Raw genomic sequence first — 5,586 nt, 5'->3', positions numbered from 1 at the left:
TGGTCAAACTGCCAATATTTGAATTGAAATCACATATTTTTAGCTCTGCGTTTATTTTCACCCAGGTAGCTATCTTTTCTGTATAGAAGATTCTCCAAGAGAATTACATTTCAAAAGAAGATCCGGCAGGTTCTCTTACATCAACCGCTTAAGAGTTGCTCTGTAAGAAGCAACAACCTCTCCTCCATCTCCTCAGCAGCCGCAAAACAGCAACTATGCGTGAGTGCATCTCCATCCATGTTGGTCAGGTTGGTGTCCAGATCGGCAATGCCTGCTGGGAGCTCTACTGCCTGGAACACGGCATCCAACCCGATAGCCAGATGCCAAGTAACAAGACCATTAGGGGAGGAGATGACTCCTTCCACACCTTCTTCAGTGAGACAGGCGCTGGCAAGCATGTGCCCAGGGCAGTGTTCGTAGACCTGGAACCCACAGTCATTGATGAAGTTCGCACTGGCACCTACTGCCAGCTCTTCCACCCTGAGCAGCTCATCACAGGCAAAGAAGATGCTGCCAATAACTATGCCTGTGGTCACTACACCATTGGCAAGGAGATCATTGACCTCATCTTGGACCGAATTCAGAAACTGGCTGACCAGTGTACAGGTCTTCAGCGCTTCTTGGTTTTCAACAGCTTCAGTGGGGGAACTGGTTCTGGGTGCACCTCCCTGCTGATGGAACGTCTCTCTGTCGATTATGGCAGGAAGTCCAAGCTGGAGTTCTCCATTTACCCAGCCCCCCAGGTTTCCACAGCTGTAGCTGAGCCCTGCAACTCCATCCTCACCACGCACACCACCCTGGAGCACTCTGATTGTGCCTTCGTGGTAGACAACGAGGCCATCTGTCATCTGTCGTAGAAACCTCGATATTGAGCGCCCAACCTACACAAACATGAATAGGCTGATAGGTCAAACTGTATTCTCCATCACTGCTTCACTGAGGTTTGATGGAGCCCTGAATGTTGATCTGACAGAATTCCAACCCAACCTGGTACCCTATCCTCGCATCCACTTCCCTCTGGCCACATATGCTTTTTGTCATCTCTGCTGAGAAAGCCTGCCATGAACAGCTTTCTATAGCAGAGATCACCAATGCTTGCTTTGAGACAGCCAACCAGATGGTGGCCATTGCCATGGTAAATATGTGGTTTGCTGTGCTGCCTGTTGTACCATGGTGACGTGGTCCCCAAAGATGTCAATGCTTGCCATTGCCACCGTCGAGACCAAGCATACCATCCAGTGTGTGGACTGGTGCCCCACTGGCTTCAAAGTTGGCATTAATTACCAGCCTCCCACTGTGGTACCTGGTGGAGACCTGGCCAAAGCACAGCGAGCTGTGTGCATGCTGAGCAACACCACGAGGCCTGGGCTCTCCTGGACCACAAGTCTGACCTGATGTGTGCCAAGCGTGCCTTTGTTCACTGGTACGTGGGTGAGGACACAGAGGAAGGAGAGTTTTCTGAGGACATGGCTGCCCTTGAGAGGGATTATGAGGAGGTTGGTGTAGGTTCTGTTGAAGGAGAGGGAGAGGAAGAAGGAGAGGAACACTCAAGTTAAAATGTCACAAAGGTGCTGCTTTTACAGGGAAGCTTGTTGTGTTTTACACATTGAAAAGTCATGGTCTGATCAGTTAATTTGCATGTAGTGGTGTGTACTCTCATGTGCAATTACTGACCTATGCTTTAAAACACGCTTTGTTACAGGCCCAAGCTATCCATTTCTCTGATGGATTTGAATAAAGTATTCCCTGTCTTACATGGAAAAAAAATAAAAATGAAAAGAAGATCCTTAGAAAATCTAAACGTCAGTGTGGAAAGCTATAACTATTGTTGCTACAACTACTGTCATATGTTTGCTATTACACTTTTCTTATCTTCATATATTACGCACATTTTTCTCTACTAATTCAGAAAATTTATTTATGTTTCACCTCAGGCACATTGTGCTTGGCACACTCTATTTATACTATTTGGAGATTAGTTTCCTCAATGCTACAATAAGGAATAAACTTTGCTATCATGCACTTTTTTATATTCCCCCTTTCAGTCATTTTCCAAGGCTCTTTTTTTTCATCCCTGTGGTCTTGAGTATCTCATGACAGGTCTAAAACCATCTGGGTCATTCGTAATTCTTAAAATTAGCCATGCGGCCATGGGACCAAAGTCCTCACTGGTGACATTGTTTTGCTTCCCACCATGATAAGAATTCATGAAACAGGTCTTTTGGGTCAACACTAACCTCAATCTTCTATCATATCTGATCTCTCCACTAAAAATCTTAGGTCTGTGTTATACCCTCTGTTTCTTCCTCAGCTAAAGGGAGGGTTTATTTAACTTGCTTTAGGGGAAAGAATATACTTTCAGTTAAGTTCTTCTTAATAGAAAAAATGTTCTATTTGGAAACAGAAATCATTTCATTCTTCTATTCTCCTTTAAGCCTTCCTCACGTACCCCATGAAGATTGTTCTAATTCATATTTAAAAAGCGATGCTGAATGCTCAGACAGGAAAACACTTCTCCTAAATATGATATATGACATGTTTGCACTGATCAAAATATCAGTCATCTCCGTGGTAAAATAGAGCATAATGGTGTGGATGAAACAAAAGGAAATACCATGTAGAAAACACACTTACAGAAGTGAGCACGGAGTCATATTAAGTACAACGGCAGCTATTATCTACAAGTGGATTAAAGGAATTGTTCGTCAAAAACAAGTGCTATCAAGCAAAGTTTCACAGGATTATCTACAAATACGTTTTCATTCGCATGCGTGTGTGTGTGTGTGTGTGTTGGTTGATGGTTGTGAATGACAGGAAGATATTTCAGTTAATAATATACTCATTTTCAGGTTTAAGGCTAGGACATTGGTAAGTCGTTCATGGTGGCTAAGAATTTTCCTGCCATGTTCAAAACTTACATTCTTGCATGTGTCAAGACTTCCACTGAAGTAAAAGCTCATTTATGGTCCTGACACTTCCACTTCTCTTTAAATACTCCTGTGACGGGTTAGGCACATATGAAGTCCTGACTTCGTGCAGTTTAAATGATTTTACACTTGACACTTTGAAATCCATGGCAACAGTACACCAAAAAGATCTTATAAACTGCTGCTCCAGAATCCTTAAATGTTCTGAGGAATTAGTTTTCACTATGGAAGCGCAAACTTATTTTACCTGAGACTCTTCTCTTTTTCTTCCTTATTCTTCTGTCCATATGCCTTTGAGGCAAAATGTGTAACATCATTACTTTTTTACCAAAGAAAAGTTGGTTTAATCTTCTAATTTGTTAAGTTTGTCCAGGGAGTCTTATGTATACACGATCTCTGTTTTCCATGAGAATTTAGATTAAGTTGACTTTGGGTTGATTTCATGTCTCCCTCCTCTTTATCCTATGTTTCTTATTTATCACAAAGCTCTATGTCTCCTTCCTTGGAAATTTTCTTTGAGCCTCAGCTTTCATGACTTTTTAATTGGCAGTCTTCTGGTTAGGGATCTAATCATTTTGTACCACTGTATGAAACAAAACTTCCAAAATTTCTTCACTTCTCTCATGTATACTTTTTAATTGCCTCATGTATTTTTGTAACATGAATTTTCTTAAATGTATCTTTCATTGCTTTTTTAAGAAACTAAAATCGTTCCGTATTTCGTATTCTATATACCCCGAAGGATTCTATGTGAATTTCAAGGCCCTGAATTACTTTATTTCCAAAATTGCTGCTTTCCTCCTACTTACAGCATCCATATCCATTCTAATAAGGTGGAACTCATTAGTTATCCACATTGGCCCATTGCAGACATTGGCCAAATACTCTCAATCCTGATTACTTATCCTGGGTATGTTGCTGAAAGATCGGCCTGCATCCCTGATGAGCCAAATAACCCAGGGACTGGGTCTTGGAGTTTGGAAGAAAAGAGGCAGCTTTATTGCTTTGCTGGGCAAAGGGGACTCGCAGCAAGCTGGTGCCTTCAAAACTGTGACTCCACCTTGGGGATGGGGTGGGGTGGTTATACAGCCGAAGCTCAAACAATAAAGCACCGATAACAATCAGCAGAATCATTTTCTTGTCATAAGGTTTAGAATGGCATCATGGTGTCTTCAGGCAACCAGTTTGGTAGAGGCTAGTGACTGTCACTTTTCCAATCCTTTCATCTCGCAAACGCCTGTGGCGTGGTTCTTTTTGTAATTTAGCCAATTTTGTAGGGTTACAGTTCCGTGCTCTTTTTCCTGGAGAACAACTCAGGAGCCAAGCATGATTATAACTTTTGATTACTGGAATAGAGTAGAAACAGTAAGATCAATAGCTTTAGTTTTAACAATGGGCCTGGAGCTGTGAGTAGTAACCGGTCCGTCAGGTTTGTTGATCGTCCTAAGGGCAAACAGAAAGGTAGGAATTTGTTAGCCTAAGTGTGGCCATTTTATTATTCCTCCTGCAGGTACTTATAAATTTATTTCCCAGGCTATTTTGCAGTTAGATCCAGGTCATGTGAAAGGATTTCGTTAACTGATGTATCTAAATATATGTACAATAATATGATGTATCTAAATATAATGTATCTAAATATGATGCAAAGTAATTTGAGTTTTGACCTTTATTACTTCCCCAGAGATCTTGGCTAATTTTCTCTCTCACCTTTGCTGCTGGAAATAAAGAATTTGGAAATGATGGTATGATGTGATAGAGGAATTTGACACCTTCAGTTAACTGGTCTGCAGAGAGATGTCTCAAAGCTTCATCTGACATATGGAATTGTGATTAAATGAGAAATAAACTTTTATTCAGAAAAACCACTGATTTTTGTTGTCGTCAAAGCTGCCAGAAGTGTCCCCCTCACCAATGTCGTGTTAAATCCATTTCTTGGTTCCTATTAGTCTCTGCAGTAGTCATGCACTTGGATGGAACATTTAATGCTTTTATTTATTTATTTACTTATTTATTTATTCATTCATTCATTCATTCATTTATTTGTTTGGCTGCCTTTTAGACAATGGACAATCTGAGAGAAGTGTCTGTGTTTTAACTTCAGACATATAATAGTTTCTCTCTATTTTGCTATAGATACTAATTAATTAACTCAGAACAAATGAAACTAAATAAATCTCAGGGTCATTTCAGGTCAGTCCTGACGTAACCAGTTTAAATATGGACAGATGTAGAGAGCAAGTGCTTTCAGAGTTTGGAGAACATGCAACACAGGACAGTAATCTCTGAGGGAGGAAGACAAATGAGGGATGGCCTAGGGTTGTCCTGGTGTCGTACTTGGAGAGCATTTCCAGGTGCAGAGAGTCAACAACAGGTAGAGCCTCATCATCTTCCTGAACTGCGGAAAGAGAGCTGGGGTTTAGAACACACAAAGCATCTAGAATTTGCATGCAGCAGCAGAGCACAAGAGAGGAGAGATTAGGAAAGAGAGAGAGAAAAACAGCTGTGGAGATCTCTGGAGAGTACCTTTCAAGTCTTCAGCTGAGTACTCAGAAGAACATGTCTGTAAAGAACCATCCAAAAGAACAATCTCTGAGGCTCAAATGAGGCCAGGAAGAATTATTGTTCTTAACAATCAAAGTGGAAAAGACTTGTAATTCAC

General features: G+C 41.2%; 1 pseudogene; it reads left to right on the top strand.

Moving 5' to 3' along the window:
* Nucleotides 1–215: 215 nt before the first annotated feature.
* On the top strand, nt 216–1,556 carry LOC102541731 (tubulin alpha-1A chain-like; annotated as a pseudogene).
* Nucleotides 1,557–5,586: the final 4,030 nt, after the last annotated feature.

This window comes from Vicugna pacos, chromosome 10 (genome assembly GCF_048564905.1).
Source record: "Vicugna pacos chromosome 10, VicPac4, whole genome shotgun sequence".
NCBI classification, from domain to species: domain Eukaryota; kingdom Metazoa; phylum Chordata; class Mammalia; order Artiodactyla; family Camelidae; genus Vicugna; species Vicugna pacos.
This window is presented reverse-complemented; position numbering and strand designations above follow the sequence as displayed.